Source organism: Cervus elaphus, chromosome 21 (assembly GCF_910594005.1).
Source record: "Cervus elaphus chromosome 21, mCerEla1.1, whole genome shotgun sequence".
NCBI lineage: Eukaryota > Metazoa > Chordata > Mammalia > Artiodactyla > Cervidae > Cervus > Cervus elaphus.
The window spans coordinates 2,772,682-2,791,174 of NC_057835.1; positions in this window are offsets into that span (position 1 = coordinate 2,772,682).

Genomic DNA, 18,493 nt, shown 5'->3' on the forward strand with positions numbered 1-18,493 from the left:
AGCCTCCTCTGGAGGTGCTTGTGGTAAGGGGGTATTCCTCTGGAGTCGAAGCCAGGGAATAACCTCTCATCTCGAGTTGATTTTTGGTCCACGGAGCTCTTTCGTGTCGCTACAATGACCTCAGGATCCCTCTAGCCTTGAAAGAGTGTTCTTGGGGTTTCTCTGGAGTGCCATCAAGGAAATCAAGGCTCCTTTCATGTGTGATGTGCAACACGGAATTGCTCTGCACGCAGTGCAGTGGTATCGGGCCTCATCTCGCGGCGAGGAGGAAGTCTCTTGGTTTTTCTCGAGTTGCGGCGGGAACCTGTTGTATATTCTCGAGTTACGACGGGGATGACCCTTCCACACACGGGTTTTTTCAGCGACGTCAGGACTCCTGCCTAGTAGCGAGGGACAACTCGGGATTCTCCTCGAGGCTTGGCAGGGCAATTCGGACGCCTCTCCAGCTGAGGCGGGAGACCAAGGGTCCCTTTCCACGTGCCACAGGCATCCTGGGACTCCTATCAAGTATCACGAGGAGTCAGGCATCGTCTCCTTTAGAGGCACTGATCTCCGCGTACCTCTGGAGTTTTCAAAGGATGTGAGGCCTCCGGTCGTGATGAGGTGGGGAACTAGGTCTTTCTCTGTGGTCTCCACAGGAGATTCAGACATCCTTTCGTCTTGGGAGATGCAAGACGAGCCTGCATTCAAGTCACTGCAGGGATATCCGGCCTTATTTCGAGTCAGGGCATCGCGGTGTCCATTCCACTTGAGGCCACAAGCTCAGGGTCCCTCCCACATACCTAGAGCTGAGAGAAGCCTCCTCTTGAGGTGCTTGTGGTAAGGTGGTATTCCTCTGGACTCGAAACCAGGGACTAACCTCTCATCTCGAGTGGATTTTTGGTCCATGGAGCTCTTTTGTGTTGCTACAGTGACGTCAGGCTCCCTCTAGCCTTGAAACAGTGTTCTTGGGGATTCTCTCGCGTGCCATCAAGGAAATCAAGGCTCCTTTCATGTTTGATGTGCAACACGGAATTGCTCTGCACGCAGTGCAGTGGAATCTGGCCTCGTCTCGCAGTGAGAGGGAAGTCTAATTTTTTTTTCGAGTTGCGGCGGGAACCGGGGGTATATTCTCGAGTTACGACGAGGATGGCCCTTCCACACACGTGTATGTTCAGCGACGTCAGGACTCCTGCCTAGTTTCTAGGGACAACTCGGTATTCTCCTCAAGGCTCGTCAGGGCAAATGGGACGCCTCTCCAGCTGAGGCGGGTGACCAAGGGTCGCTTTTCACGTTCCACAGGTATCCTGGCTCTCCTATCATTTTCACGAGGAGTCAGGCATCGTCTCCTATTGAGGCATTGATCTCCGCATACCTATGGAGTTTTCAAAGGATGTGAGGCCTCCGGTTGCGATGAGGGGGGAAACTAAGTCTTTCTCTGTAGTCTCCAGAGGGGACTCAGAAATCCTTTCGTCTTGGGAGATGCAAGACGAGCCTGCATTCAAGTCACTGCAAGGATAGCCGGACTTATTTCGAGTCAGGGCATCTCGGTGTCCATTCCACTTGAGGCCGCAAACTCAGGGTCCCTCACATACCTAGAGCTGAGAGAAGCCCCCTCTTGAGGTGCTTATGGTAAGGTGGTATTCCTCTGGAGTCGAAGCCAGGGACTAACCTCTCATCTCGAGTGGATTTTTGGTCCACGGAGCTCTTTCCTGTTGCTACAGTGACCTGAGGATTCCTCTAGCCTTGAAACCGTTTTCTTGGTCATTCTCTGGAGTGCCATCAAGGAAATCAAGGCTCCTTTCATGTTTGATGTGCAACACGGAATTACTCCGCATGCAGTGCAGGGGAATCGGGCCTCGCCTCGCGGCGAGGGGGAACTCTCATGGATTTTCTCGAGTTGCGGCGGCAACCTGGGGTATATTCTCGAGTTACGTCGGAGATGGCCCTTCCACACACGTGTTTGTTCAGCGACGTCAGGACTCCTGCCTAGTTGCGAGGGACAACTCGGGATTCTCCTCGAGGCTTGGCAGGGCAATTGGGACGACTCTCCAGCTGAGGCGGGAGACCTAGGGTCCCTTTGCACGTGCCACAGGAATCCTGGGACTCCTATCAAGTGTCACGAGGAGTCAGGCATCGTCTCCTTTGGAGGCACCGATCTCCGCGTCCCTCTGAATTTTTCAAAGGATGTGAGGCCTCCGGTCGCGATGAGGTGGGGAACTAGGTCTTTCTCTGTGGTCTCCACAGGGGATTCAGACATCCTTACGTCTTGGGAGATGCAAGACGAGCCTGCATTCAAGTCACTGCAGGCATATCCGGCCTTACTTCGAGTCAGGGCATCGCGGTGTCCATTCCACTTGAGGCCGCAAACTCAGGGTCCCTCTCTCATACCTAGAGCTGAGAGATGCCTCCTCTTGAGGTGCTTGTGGTAAGGTGGTATTCCTCTGGAGTCGAAGCCAGGGACTAACCTCTCATCTCGAGTAGATTTTTGGTCCCCGGAGCTCTTTCGTGTTGCTACAGTGACCTCAGGATCCCTCTAGCCTTGAAACAGTGTTCTTGGGCTTTCTCTGGAGTGCCATCAAGGATATCAAGGCTCCTTTCCTGGGTGATGTGCAACACGGCATTGCTCTGCACGCAGTGCAGGGGAATCGGGCCACATCTCACCGCGAAGGGGAAGTCTCATTGTTTTTCTCGAGTTGCGGCGGGAACCTGTGGTATATCCTCGAGTTTCGAAGGGGATGGCCCTTCCACACACGTGTTTGTTCAGCGACGTCAGGACTCCTGCCTAGTTGCGAGGGACAACTCGGGATTCTCCTCGAGGCTTGGCAGGGCAATTGGGACGACTGTCCAGCTGAGGCGGGAGACCAAGGGTCCCTTTCCACGTGCCACAGGAATCCTGGGACTCCTATCAAGTTTCACGAGGAGTCAGGCATCGTCTCCTTTGGAGGCACTGATCTCCGCGTCCCTCTGGGGTTTTCAAAGGATGTGAGGCCTCTGGTCGCGATGAGGTGGGGAAGTAGGTCTTGCTCTGTGGTCTGCACAGGGGATTCAGACATCCTTTCGTCTTGCGAGATGCAAGACGAGCCTGAATTCAAGTCACTGCAGGGAAATTCGGCCTTATTTCGAGTCAGGGCATCGCGGTGTCCATTCCACTTGAGGCCGCAAACTCAGGGTCCCTCTCACATACCTAGAGCTGAGAGAAGCCTCCTCTTGAGGTGCTTCTGGTAAGGTGGTATTCCTCTGGAGTCGAAGCCAGGGACTAACCTCTCATCTCGAGTTGATTTTTGGTCCACGGAGCTCTTTCGTGTTGCTACATTGACCTCAGGATCCTCTAGCCTTGAAACAGTGTTCTTGGGGTATCTCTGGAGTGCCATCAAGGAAATCAAGGCTCCTTTCCTGTGTGATGTGCAACACGGCATTGCTCTGCACACAGTACAGGGGAATCGGGCCTCATCTCTCGGCGAGGGGGAAGTCTCATGGTTTTTCTCGAAGTGCGGCGGGAACATGGGGTATAATCTCGAGTTACGACGGGGATGGCCCTTCCACACACGTGTTTGTTCAGCGACGTCAGGACTCCTGCCTAGTTGCGAGGGACAACTCGGGATTCTCCTCGAGGCTTGGCAGGACAATTGGGACGCCTCTCCAGCTGAGGCGGGAGACCAAGGGTCCCTTTCCACGTGCCACAGGAATCCTGGGACTCCTATCAAGTTTCACGAGGAGTCAGGCATCGTCTCCTTCGGAGGCACTGATCTCCGCGTCCCTCTGGAGTTTTCAAAGGATGTGAGGCCTCCGGTCGCGATGAGGTGGGGAACTTGGTCTTTCTCTGTGGTCTCCACAGGGGATTCAGACATCCTTTCGTCTTGGGAGATGCAAGACGAGCCTGCATTCAAGTCACTGCAGGGATATCCGGCCTTATTTCGAGTCAGGGCATCGCGGTGTCCATTCCACTTGAGGCCGCAAACTCAGGGTCCCTCAAACATACCTAGAGCTGAGAGAAGCCTCCTCTTGAGGTGCTTGTGGTAAGGTGGTATTCCTCTGGAGTCGAAGCCAGGGAATAACCTGTCATCTCGAGTTGATTTTTGGTCCACGGAGCTCTTTCGTGTTGCTACAGTGACCTCAGGATCCCTCTAGCCTTGACACAGTGTTCTTGGGTTTTCTCTGGAGTGCCATCAAGGAAATCAAGGCTCCTTTCATGTGTTATGTGCAACACGGAATTCCTCTGCACGCAGTGCAGGGGAATCGGGCCTCATCTCGCGGCGAGGGAGGAAGTCTCATTTTTTCTTGAGTTGCGGTGGGAACCTGGGGTATATTCTCCAGTTACGACGGGGATGGCCCGTCCACACACGTGTTTGTTCAGTGATGTCAGGACTCCTGCCTAGTTGCGAGGGACAACTCGGGATTCTCCTCAAGGCTTAGCAGGGCAATTGGGACGCCTCTCCAGCTGAGGCGGGAGACCAAGGGTCCCTTTCCACGTGCCACAGGAATCCTGGGACTCCTATCAAGTTTCATGAGGAGTCAGGCATCGTCTCCTTTGGAGGCACTGATCTCCATGTCCCTCTGGAGTTTTCAAAGGATGTGAGGCCTCCGGTCGCGATGAGGTGGGGAACTAGGTCTTTCTCTGTGGTCTCCACAGGGGATTCAGACATCCTTTCGTCTTGGGAGATGCAAGACGAGCCTGCATTCAAGTCACTGCAGGGATATCCGGCCTTATTTCGAGTCAGGGCAACCCGTGTCCAATGCACTTGAGGCCGCAAACTCAGGGTCCCTCTTACATACCTAGAGCTGAGAGAAGCCTCCTCTTGAGGTGCTTGTGGTAAGGTGGTATTCCTCTGGAGTCGAAGCCAGGGAATAACCTCTCATCTCGAGTTGATTTTTTGTCCACGGAGTTCTTTCGTGTTGCTACAGTGACCTCAGGATCCCTCTAGCCTTTAAAGAGTGTTCTTGGGTTTTCTCTGGAGTGCCATCAAGGAAAACAAGGCTCCTTTCATGTGTGATGTGCAGAACGGAATGGCTCTGCACGCAGTGCAGTGGAATCGGGCCTCATCTCGCGGCGAGGGGGAAAACTAATGGTTTTTCTCGAGTTGCGGCAGGAACCTGGGGTATATTCTCGAGTTCGGACGGGGATGGCCCTTTCACACACGTGTTTGTTCACCGACGTCAGGACTCCTGCCTAGTTGCCAGGGACAACTCGGGATTCTCCTCGAGGCTTGGCAGGGCAATTGGGACGCCTCTCCAGCTGAGGCGGGAGACCAAGGGTCCCTTTCCACGTGCCACAGGAATCCTGGGACTCCTATCAAGTTTCACGAGGAGTCAGGTATCGTCTCCTTTGGAGGCACTGATCTCCGCGTACCTCTGGAGTTTTCAAAGGATGTGAGGACTTCGGGCGCGATGAGGTGGGGAACTAGTTCTTTCTCTGTGGTCTCCACAGGGGAATCAGACATCCTTTCGTCTTGGGAGATGCAAGACGAGCCTGCATTCAAGTCACTGCAGGCATATCCGGCCTTATATCGAGTCAAGGCATCGCGGTGTCCATTCCACTTGAGGCCGCAAACTCAGGGTCCCTCTCACATACCTAGAGCTGAGAGAAGCCTCCTCTTGAGGTGCTTGTGGTAAGGTGGTATTCCTCTGGAGTCGAAGCCAGGGACTAACCTCTCATCTCGAGTTGATTTTTGGTCCACGGATCTCTTTCCTGTTGCTACAGTGACGTCAGGATCCCTCTAGCCTTGAAAGAGTGTTCTTGGGGTTTCTCTGGAGTGCCATCAAGGAAATCAAGGCTCCTTTCATGTGTGATGTGCAACACGGAATTGCTCTGCATGCAGTTCAGGGGAATCGGGCCTCATCTCGCGGCGAGGGGGAAGTCTCATGGTTTTTCTCGAATTGCGGCGGGAACCTAGGGTATATTCTCGAGTTATGTCGGGGATGGCCCTTCCACACACGTGTTTGTTCAGCGACATCAGGACTCCTGCCTAGTTGCGAGGGACAACTCGGGATTCTCCTCGAGGCTAGGCAGGACAATTGGGACACCTCTCCAACTGAGGCGGGAGACCAAGGGTCCCTTTCCACGTGCCACAGGAATCCTGGGACTCCTATCAAGTTTCACGAGGAGTCAGGCATCGTCTCCTTTGGAGGCACTGATCTCCGCGTACCTCTGGAGTTTTCAAAGGATTTGAGGCCTCTGGTCGCGATGAGGTGGGGAACTAGGTCTTTCTCTGTGGTCTCCACAGGGGATTCAGACATCCTTTCGTCTTGGGAGATGCAAGACGAGCCTGCATTCAAGTCACTGCAGGGATATCCGGCCTTATTTCGAGTCAGGGCATCGCGGTGTCCATTCCACTTCAGGTCGCAAACTCAGGGACCCTCTCACATACCTAGAGCTGAGAGAAGCCTCCTTTTGAGGTGCTTGTCGTAAGGGGGTATTTCTCTGGAGTCGAAGCCAGGGACTAACCTTTCATCTCGAGTTGATTTTTGGTCCCTGGAGCTCTTTCGTGTTGCTACAGTGACCTCAGTATCCCTCTAGCCTTGAAACATTGTTCTTGGGGTTTCTCTGGAGTGCCATCAAGGAAATCACAGCTCCTTTCAAGTGTGATGTGCAACACGGAATTGCTCTGCTCGCAGTGCCGGGGAATCTGGCCTCATCTCTCGGCGAGGGGGAAGTCTCATGGTTTTTCTCGAGTTGCGGTGGGAACCTGGGGTATATTCTCGAGTTACGACGGGGATGGCCCTTCCACACACGTGTTTGTTCAGCGACGTCAGGACTCCTGCCTCGTTTCGAGGGACAACTCGGGATTCTCCTCGAGGCTTGACACGGCAATTGGGACGCCTCTCCAGCTGAGGCGGGAGACCAAGGGTCCCTTTCCACGTGCCACAGGAATCCTGGGACTCCTATCAAGTTTCATGAGGAGTCAGGCATCCTCTCCTTTGGAGGCACTGATCTACACGTACCTCTGGAGTTTTTAAAGGATGTGAGGCCTCGACTCGCGATGAGGTTTGGAACTAGGTCTTTCTCTGTGGTCTCCACAGGGGATTCAGACATCCTTTCGCCTTGGGAGATGCAAGACGAGCCTGCATTCAAGTCACTGCAGGGATATCCGGCCTTATGTCGAGTCAGGGCAACCCCATGTCCATTCGACTTGAGGCTGCAAACTCAGGGTCCCTCTCACATACCTAGAGCTGAGAGAAGCCTCCTCTTGAGGTGCTTGTGGTAAGGTGGTATTGAAAGGGTAAGAGGCAGCAAGGCCAGGGATCTCTAAATGGAGGAAAAAGGCTGTAAGTGCCAGACATTTTTATCTCTCTTAAGCGGCAGGAAGAAACAAACCAGAGATCGGTTTTTCCTTCTCTATACAAATTTAAAAGGAGGTTTCTCTTAACATTCTGTGTTGCCATGACACCTGGTCTCACCTAAAGCTAACTACTCTCAAACTTTGAGTTAACCAATACATGCCTTTTTCGTATGGAAATGTTGTCTTAAGCTATGTTAATGAACTCCAGACTCTATCTTAAAGTTGGTTCCGCCAAAGGGCCTAACTTACTTACTCAGGTATTGTTCCCCTAATCTATGTAAACCGAACTATTTGTTGGTATTCTGCCCTTCTACAAAATTCAAGTCAATTGTTTTATGGCCTGGGATGAATTATCTGATGCCATTCTAAATTTTATGACATTACTTTCATTTCATTAACAGACTGTGAGTGACTATATAACATACAGCTAAAGACTAGGAGGGGGGTACTCTTTTGCCCCCTTCTGATGCCTATGTCAGAAGCTTTCTCTATACTTTAATAAAACTTTATTACACAAAAGCTCTGAGCGATCCAGCCTCGTCTCTGGCCCCGGATTGAATTCGTCTCCTCCGGAGGCCAAGAATCCCGCGTCTTATCGTTCAGCAAGAAACTTTCATCTTGGGGGCTTGTCCGGGATCCTTCAGGACAAGGTAAGGATGCTTGGAGCTCTAGTTCTTTGTTCTCCTAGAGAACACATTTTCCACTGTACTTTACTAACTCTATGGTGTGCTTGTGTGAATGAATGAAATGCCCTGCGCGAAGCAAATGAGGAGCCCTGCTCTGCGGTCCCACGGTGACCTCATAAGGCTATGGCAGAAACCTGTCGGGGGTTTATACCGACCTGCCAATGCCAAGAGGCAACCAATGTCTCCTTCAGGAACTGACCAGAAACGGGCAAAGCGTGTGGACCAAACTCTCCTTTCTCGGTCAAACTTTTCGGTCTCTTTGACCATTTCATAACTCCTTGGGAATTAGAAATACTAACCTTATCTATCGGATCATAGACTTTCAAGGGACTTGTGACCTATGTTGCTGCTATACTGTGGTCTAGGTCTCAAACTTGGATTGGTAGTCAGGAAGCGCCTAGCCTCGCTAGGCATGGAAAGTTCGGAAGCTAGATGGAGCTCTAACTCCCAGAGCGTCTCTGAGGTTAAAGGTTATTCGGATTGAAACTGCAATGGTTTTTTCCTTTGGTAACACTGGCTCTTAGTGGACCAGAGGAGGCTCTTATACCGGTGTGGTGACGCTTGGAAGGAGCATCTCAGTTTAAAGTTCGTGCAGGTCTTATTGCGGTCAGGAGTGTACTCAGGGTTGTGCACAGGCACTCAGGTGACGAATGTGTCCCCCAGAGGTCTTAGCTTGGGAAGCATTCCGGAAGGTTACTCTGATTGCACCCCGGGTGGCATCAGAGGCAAGCGAGGTGAAGAGCTGGACGTCAGTCAGGGATGCCATCAGGTCTACCCCTGGTGCATCCCCATCCCGTCTCGGTGGAAGAACCGGGAGGGACGAGTGTGACGCCTGCGTCGGTAAGGGACAGACTAAGTCCGACCAGGAAGGAAAAGCTTTTGGTGTAAAGTCTGTCTACACCCCCATCTAGAGCAGGGAGGGACGCCTCCGGTAGAAAAAATGGCGCTGGTCGCTTTTTTCTCTCTTACAGATGGGAGCTAACAATTCCAGCCTCACTCCTTTGAACTGTATCCTGAAAAACTGGGATAGATTTGATCCCCAGGGCTTAAAGAAGACACACCTGGTCTTCCTATGTGATACTGCATGGCCGCGGTACCCACTGGGAGTCAGGCGGTCCCAGCTACAGAACCAGACTGGGACTATAACACTGCTAAAGGAAGATGGGATCAGAGTCATTTTGTCAGATGTATTCTTGAAGGACTCAGACAGGCACGTTCTAAGCCTTTAAACTATGGCAAACTGGCAGACATAGAACAGGAGGAGAAAGAAGCTCCTGGTAAATTCCTAGATAGACTGAGAGAAGCCCTTCACAGATTCACTGAGATTGATCCCGAAAGTGAAGAAGGGAAAGTGATCTTAAAAGATAAATTTCTCACTCAGTCGGCTCCAGATATTCGCCGTAAGTTATCAAAACGGGCGTATGGACCAAATCAGTCTTTAGATAATCTGTTACAACTGGCTCAGACAGTCTATTATGGTAGGGAATATGAAGAAAAGAAAAAAAGGCAGAAAAAGACGAAGGAAGAAGCCCTCGCAATGGCTATGAAAACCGTTCTTAAGCAGCCTGAAAATAATGCCCAGAGGGACCCAGGTGAAAAGGGATGGGCTTGCTATTGCTGTGGAAAGGAGGGGCATCTCAAGCGGGATTGCCCTCAGGCATCTAAGCCGCCCCCGGCTCCATGTCCGGTCTGCAAGGGACCACACTGGAGGAGAGACTGCCCCCAGAGGCGTAGGTCTCAGGGGTCTGACTCTCAAGACAATCAGGACTGAAGGTGCCCGGGGGTCCCCACACAAGCTCCCGTCCTAATTACACCTGAGGAACCCCGGGTATTGATAATGGTGGGAGGCCAATCCATCAATTTCCTTTTAGATACTGGGGCAACTTACTCCGTGCTTACTGAAGCCCCTGGCCCACTTTCTTCCCGATCCGCTTCCGTAATGGGACTGTCTGGACGAGCCAAAAGGTATTACTTCAGTTATTCTCTATCATGCAACTGGGATTCTGTGCTATTTTCACACGAGTTTCTTATCGTGCCAGAATCACCCTCACCCCTTTTGGGGAGGGATATACTGAGCAAGGTCCATGCCTCTGTTTTCATGAATATGGAGCCTTCCCTTTCTCTCCCTTTAGTTGAACAAAATGTGAATCCTAGAGTATGGGCTGATGGAAAATCTGTGGGTCGAGCACAAAATGCTATTCCTGTAGTTGTCAAGCTCAAGGACCCACACCTATTCCCACATAAGAAGCAGTATCCACTAAAACCTGAGGTTAAGGAAGGGTTAAAACCCATCATTGAGAATTTAAAAGAGCAGGGACTATTAGTTCCCTGTAACAGTCCATGCAACACTCCTATTTTGGGTGTAAAAAAATCAAATGATAAATGGAGATTAGTTCAAGATTTACAAATAATAAATGAGGCTGTGGTTCCTTTACACCCCGTGGTGCCTAATCCCTATACTCTATTGTCTGAAATTCCTGAACGAGCCAAATATTTTTCAGTAATTGATTTAAAAGATGCCTTCTATTCAGTGCCTTTGGCGGAGGAAAGTCAATTTCTATTTGCCTTTGAAGACCCCACACAGCCAGCTTCCCAGTTAACCTGGACAGTTTTGCCCCAGGGATTTCGTGACAGTCCTCACTTATTTGGACAAAGTTTGTCACGGGATCTACAAAACTTTAATAGCTCTGAAGCGGTAGTGTTACAATATGTAGATGATATTTTGCTCTGTGCTGAGACAGAGGAAGCTTGTTCACGAGCCTCAGAAGATTTCTTAAACTTTCTGGCAGGCTGCGGTTACAAGGCATCAAGAGAAAAGGCTCAGCTTTGTCAACAATCTGTTAGATATCTGGGCCTAATCATATCAGAAGGGACTAGGGCCATAGGCCCTGAGAGAATTAAACCTATACTAAACCATCCCCTACCTATGACTTTAAGACAATTGAGAGGATTTTTGGGAATCACAGGCTACTGTCGTATTTGGATTCCGAGCTATGGGGAACTTGCCCGGCCTTTATATAAACTTATAGCTGAAACTCAGCAGGCCCAAACCGACAAACTGGTTTGGTCTCCAGATACTCAAAAGGCTTTTAAGGTTCTTCAGACTGCTCTCCTGCAAGCTCCGGCTTTGAGTTTGCCCACAGGGTCAGAATTTAACCTGTTTGTCACTGAAAGAAAAGGTATGGCCTTGGGAGTTTTGACACAACCCCGGGGGCCTCACCAGCAACCTATTGCTTATCTAAGCAAAGAATTAGATGTAATTGCACGTGGGTGGCCCCACTGCCTAAGAGTAATTGGGGCAGCGGCTTTATTAGCACCTGAAGCTTTAAAAATAATTAATGGGCGAAACCTTACTGTATTGACTTCTCATGATGTGAGTGGAATCTTAAATTCTAAGGTTAATATTTGGATGACAGACAGTAGGCTTCTTAAATATCAGTCACTGTTGTTAGAAGGACCAGTAACTAACCTTAAAGTTTGTGGAAATTTAAATCCTGCCACTTTCCTTCCTGAGAAGGAAGATGAAACACCTGGTCACGATTGTTCCCAATTCCTAACCTTAAACTATGCAGCTCGGGAGGATCTAATGGATACCCCATTAGACAATCCTGACATGGAAATATTTACAGACGGCAGTTCTTTTGTTCGGGATGAAAAGCGCAAAGCAGGTTACGCTGTGGTGACTGCTGAACACGTTTTAGAAGCAAAATCTCTCCCCCAGGGAACCAGTGCCCAGTTAGCGGAGCTTGTGGCTCTGACCCGAGCTCTAGAGTTAAGCAAAGGGCAGCGAGTAAATATCTACACTGATTCTGAGTATGCTTATTTGACTTTACATGCTCATGCTGCAATATGGAAAGAGAAAGACAGTTTAAAACAGCAACAGGAGAACCTATTAAGCATTTCAGAGAGATTGAGAGACTTTTAACTGCTATCTATTGTCCTAAAGAAGTAGCGGTTATGCATTGCAAAGGGCACAACAGGGATGGGAGTAAAGTAGCTGCCGGTAACCTGTTAGCTGACTCTCAAGCCAAAAAAGCGGCACTTTATGAAATCCCCTCCCTACAGACTCCTTTGATCTGGACAGGTCCTGTGGAACAGGAAAAACCACAATATACTGAGGAAAAATTAGAAAGATATGAGAAAAGAGGAGCAAAGATTACTGATAAAGGATGGTTACAGTCCGAGGATGGACGATTAATAATTCCTGAAAAATGCTCAATGGAAAATTCTTAAGGGTTTACATCAGAGTTTTCATTTGGGTGTAAAAAGTACTTACCAGATGGCTTCTCGTTTGTTTGAAGGTAAAAATATAATGAAAACTTTAAAGAACATTATCAAACGGTGTGAGGTATGTCAGAAAAATAACCCAAAGACTGAAAAGCTAGCAAAATCTGGATTACAACAACAGGGAAAGTATCCTGGAGAAGACTGGGAAATTGATTTTACTCATATGCCAAAAGCTAATGGATATTCTTGCTTACAAGTTTGGGTGGATACTTTTACTGGATGGATTGAGGCGTTCCCCTGTCGTAGTGAACAAGCTAAAGAGGTTATAAAGATTTTAATCCATGAAATTATCCCCAGGTTTGGGCTGCCACGGAGCCTTCAGAGTGACCATGGCTCCGCCTTTAAAGCTGCTGTAACTCAGGGGGTGTCTAAAGCTCTAGGAATAGAGTATCACTTACACTGCTCCTGGAGACCCCAATCCTCAGGAAAGGTTGAAAAAGCTAATGACGTTATCAAAAGACATCTGTGCAAATTAACTCAAGAAACGCAGGACAACTGGATTAAAGTCCTACCCATAGCTTTAATGAGGGCTCGAACTGCCCCAAAAAAGGAGGGACTGTCCCCCTTTGAATGTATTTATGGAAGGCCTTTCTTACGCACAGACATTGTTATAGATCCTGAGGCCTTAGAGTTAACTAATTATGTAACTCAACTCTCAGCTTTTCAACAGGCATTAACAGAACTCCGGGAGACGACTCCTGACCCAGCCTCTGAATCCAGCAAGCCTCTATTTGAGCCAGGAACCGAGGTCCTCATAAAAACATTGGGATCTGGGGGCCCATCCCTTGAGCCCCTCTGGGAAGGCCCTTACCAGGTTATTCTTTCTTCTCCCACAGCTGTCAAAGTCCCAGGAATTGATTCGTGGGTACATCACACTCGAGTCAAGAGGTGGCACCCTGACCAGAACTAAGTGATGTCATTTTATGTTTTACTTTCTATGCTCTGACTTTGTATGTTTCAGATGGGCCTGATAATCTATGTGAGCCTACTTCTGCTGACTCCAGAAATCCTGAGTCTGCCCTTTGATCCTCAAGACAGTGCCTTCCTGTCCTGGGCTCACTCCTATGCTGCATTCCACAATCGGTCTAACTGCTGGGTCTGCGGAGCACTCCCCTCTTCATCAGTGGAAGGCTTCCCGTGGTGGACATCTCCACTTCAAGGAAAGGACTTTCTCCAAGTCTGCGAATACCTTCGACAACAATCACATGTGATGCCTCTTCTTCGTCTGATGACATCTAACAACCCTAGAATGGTCTGGTGCAATACTTTGTACCTTCACTATGGACGTAACGTGACTTTTAATTCTGATTGTTTTGTTTTTGCTGTTTGCTCCCTGCATCTGTAACTGTGTAACTGGATTTGTTTCTAGTCGCCTGAAAGCTTTTAAGTTACAAATGGTTGCTCAAACTCCTGCTATCACTGCAGCTTCTTCCGACTACTATTTGGGGCCCCTGGATCAGACATCCTCACTATGAGGATTAGGAGAATATGTTGCCTCACCAATTTAGGGACAATGCCCCTTGTCAGCTCGGAAGCAGTTATGGAATGAAAACGACGCCCCTTTTCCCTAGGCAACATAATTCTCCTAAAAAAAAAAGGTGGGGAATGAGAGGGTAACAGGCAGGAAGGCCAGGGGTCTCCAAATGGAGGAAAGAGGCTGTAAGTGCCAGACATTTTTATCTCTCTTAAGCGGCAGGAAGAAACAAACCAGCGATCAGTTTTTCCTTCTCTATACAAATTTAAAAGGAGGTTTCTCTTAACATTCTGTGTTGCCATGACACCTGGTCTCACCTAAAGCTAACTACTCTCAAACTTTGAGTTAACCAATACATGCCTTTTTCGTATGGAAATGTTGTCTTAAGCTATGTTAATGAACTCCAGACTCTATCTTAAAGTTGGTTCCGCCAAACGGCCTAACTTACTTACTCAGGTATTGTTCCCCTAATCTATGTAAACCGAACTATTTGTTGGTATTCTGCCCTTCTACAAAATTCAAGTCAAATGTTTTATGGCCTGGGATGAATTATCTGATGCCATTCTAAATTTTATGACATTACTTTCATTTCATTAACAGACTGTGAGTGACTATATAACATACAGCTAAAGACTAGGAGGGGGGTACTCTTCTGCCCCCTTCTGATGCCTATGTCAGAAGCTTTCTCTATACTTTAATAAAACTTTATTACACAAAAGCTCTGAGCGATCCAGCTTCGTCTCTGGCCCCGGAATGAATTCGTCTCCTCCGGAGGCCAAGAATACCACGTCTTATCGTTCAGCAACAAACTTTCAGTATTCCTCTGGAGTCGAAGCCAGGGACTAACCTCTCATCTCGAGTTGATTTTTGGTCCACGGAGTTCTTTCGTGTTGCTACAGTGACCTCAGGATCCCTCTAGCCTTGAAACAGTGTTCTTGGGGTTTCTCTGGAGTGCCATCAAGGAAATCAAGGCTCCTTTCATGTGTGATGTGCAACACGGAATTGCTCGGCACACAGTGCAGGGGAATCGGGCCTCATCTCGGGGCGAGGGGGAAGTCTCATGGTTTTTCTCGAGTTGCGGCGGGAACCTGGGGTATATTCTCGAGTTACGACGGGGATGGCCCTTCCACACACGTGTTTGTTCAGCGACATCAGGACTCCTGCCTCGTTGCGAGGGACAACTCGGGATTCTCCTCGAGGCATGGCAGGGCAATTGGGACGCCTCTCCAGCTGAGGCGGGAGACCAAGGGTCCCTTTCCACATGCCACAGGGATCCTGGGACTCCTATCAAGTTTCATGAGGAGTCAGGCATCGTCTCCGTTGGAGGCACTGATCTCCGTGTACCTCTGGAGTTTTCAAAGGATGTGAGGCCTCCGGTCACGATGAGGTGGGGAACTAGGTCTTTCTCTTTGGTCTCCACAGGGGATTCAGACATCCTTTCGTCTTGGGAGATGCAAGACGAGCCTGCATTCAAGTAACTGCAGGGATATCCGGCCTTATTTCGAGTCAGGGCATCGCGGTGTCCATTCCACTTGAGGTCGCAAAATCAGGGACCCTCTCACATACCTAGAGCTGAGAGAAGCCTCCTCTGGAGGTGCTTGTGGTAAGGGGGTATTCCTCTGGAGTCGAAGCCAGGGACTAACCTCTCATCTCGAGTTGATTTTTGGTCCACGGAGCTCTTTCGTGTCGCTACAGTGACCTCAGGATCCCTCTAGCCTTGAAAGAGTGTTCTTGGGGTTTCTCTGGAGTGCCATCAAGGAAATCAAGGCTCCTTTCATGTGTGATGTGCAACACGGAATTGCTCTGCACGCAGTGCAGTGGTATCGGGCCTCATCTCGCGGCGAGGAGGAAGTCTCTTGGTTTTTCTCGAGTTGCGGCGGGAACCTGTTGTATATTCTCGAGTTACGACGGGGATGACCCTTCCACACACGGGTTTTTTCAGCGACGTCAGGACTCCTGCCTAGTAGCGAGGGACTACTCGGGATTCTCCTCGAGGCTTGGCAGGGCAATTCGGACGCCTCTCCAGCTGAGGCGGGAGACCAAGGGTCCCTTTCCACGTGCCACAGGCATCCTGGGACTCCTATCAAGTATCACGAGGAGTCAGGCATCGTCTCCTTTAGAGGCACTGATCTCCGCGTACCTCTGGAGTTTTCAAAGGATGTGAGGCCTCCGGTCGCGATGAGGTGGGGAACTAGGTCTTTCTCTGTGGTCTCCACAGGGGATTCAGACACGCTTTCATCTTGGGAGATGCAAGACGAGCCTGCATTCAAGTCACTGCAGGGATATCCGGCCTTATTTCGAGTCATGGCATCGCGGTGTCCATTCCACTTGAGGCCGCAAACTTAGGGTCCCACTACATACCTAGAGCTGAGAGAAGCCTCCTCTTGAGGTGCTTGTGGTAAGGTGGTATTCCTCTGGAGTCGAAGCCAAGGACTAACCTCTCATCTCGAGTTGATTTTTGGTCCACAGAGCTCTTTCGTGTTGTCACAGTGTCCTCAGGATCCCTCTAGCCTTGAAACAGTGTTCTTGGGTTTTCTCTGGAGTGCCATGAAGGAAATCAAGGCTCCTTTCATGTTTGATGTGCAACATGGAATTGCTCTGCATGTGGTGTAGGGGAATCAGGCCTCATCTCGCGGCGAGGGGGAAGTCTCATGGTTTTTCTCGAGTTGCGGCGGGAACCTGGGGTATATTCTCGAGTTACGACGGGGATGGCCCTTCCACACACGTGTTTGTTCAGCGACGTCAGGACTCCTGCCTCGTTGCGAGGGACAACTCGGGATTCTCCTCGAGGCTTGGCAGGGCAATTGGGACGACTCTCCAGCTGAGGCGGGAGACCTAGGGTCCCGTTCCACGATTCACAGGAATCCTGGGACTCCTATCAAGTGTCACGAGGAGTCAGGCATCGTCTCCTTTGGAGGCACTGATCTCCGCGTCCCTCTGAAGTTTTCAAAGGATGTGAGGCCTCCGGTCGCGATGAGGTGGGGAACTAGGTCTTTCTCTGTGGTCTCCACAGGGGATTCAGACATCCTTTTGTCTTGGGAGATTCAAGACGAGCCTGCATTCAAGTCACTGCAGGCATATCCGGCCTTACTTCGAGTCAGGGCATCGCGGTGTCCATTCCACTTGAGGCCGCAAACTCAGGGTCCCTCTCTCATACCTAGAGCTGAGAGATGCCTCCTCTTGAGGTGCTTGTGGTAAGGTGGTATTCCTCTGGAGTCGAAGCCAGGGACTAACCTCTCATCTCGAGTTGATTTTTGGTCCACGGAGCTCTTTCGTGTCGCTACAGTGACCTCAGGATCCCTCTAGCCTTGAAAGAGTGTTCTTGGGGTTTCTCTGGAGTGCCATCAAGGAAATCAAGGCTCCTTTCATGTGTGATGTGCAACACGGAATTGCTCTGCACACAGTGCAGTGGTATCGGGCCTCATCTCGCGGCGAGGAGGAAGTCTCTTGGTTTTTCTCGAGTTGCGGCGGGAACCTGTTGTATATTCTCGAGTTACGACGGGGATGACCCTTCCACACACGGGTTTTTTCAGCGACGTCAGGACTCCTGCCTTGTAGCGAGGGACTACTCGGGATTCTCCTCGAGGCTTGGCAGGGCAATTCGGACGCCTCTCCAGCTGAGGCGGGAGACCAAGGGTCCCTTTCCACGTGCCACAGGCATCCTGGGACTCCTATCAAGTATCACGAGGAGTCAGGCATCGTCTCCTTTAGAGGCACTGATCTCCGCGTACCTCTGGAGTTTTCAAAGGATGTGAGGCCTCCGGTCGTGATGAGGTGGGGAACTAGGTCTTTCTCTGTGGTCTCCACAGGAGATTCAGACATCCTTTCGACTTGGGAGATGCAAGACGAGCCTGCATTCAAGTCACTGCAGGGATATCCGGCCTTATTTCGAGTCAGGGCATCGCGGTGTCCATTCCACTTGAGGCCACAAACTCAGGGTCCCTCCCACATACCTAGAGCTGAGAGAAGCCTCCTCGTGAGGTGCTTGTGGTAAGGTGGTATTCCTCTGGACTCGAAGCCAGGGACTAACCTCTCATCTCGAGTGGATTTTTGGTCCATGGAGCTCTTTTGTGTTGCTACAGTGACGTCAGGCTCCCTCTAGCCTTGAAACAGTGTTCTTGGGGATTCTCTCGCGTGCCATCAAGGAAATCAAGGCTCCTTTCATGTTTGATGTGCAACACGGAATTGCTCTGCACGCAGTGCAGTGGAATCTGGCCTCGTCTCGCAGTGAGAGGGAAGTCTTATTTTTTTTCTCGAGTTGCGGCGGGAACCTGGGGTATATTCTCGAGTTACGACGAGGATGGCCCTTCCACACACGTGTATGTTCAGTGACGTCAGGACTCCTGCCTAGTTTCTAGGGACAACTCGGTATTCTCCTCAAGGCTCGTCAGGGCAAATGGGACGCCTCTCCAGCTGAGGCGGGTGACCAAGGGTCGCTTTTCAAGTGCCACAGGTATCCTGGCTCTCCTATCATTTTCACGAGGAGTCAGGCATCGTCTCCTATTGAGGCATTGATCTCCGCGTACCTATGGAGTTTTCAAAGGATGTGAGGCCTCCGGTTGCGATGAGGGGGGAAACTAAGTCTTTCTCTGTAGTCTCCAGAGGGGACTCAGAAATCCTTTCGTCTTGGGAGATGCAAGACGAGCCTGCATTCAAGTCACTGCAAGGATAGCCGGCCTTATTTCGAGTCAGGGCATCTCGGTGTCCATTCCACTTGATACCACAAACTCAGGGTCCCTCTCACATACCTAGAGGGGAGAGAAGCCCCCTCTTGAGGTGCTTATGGT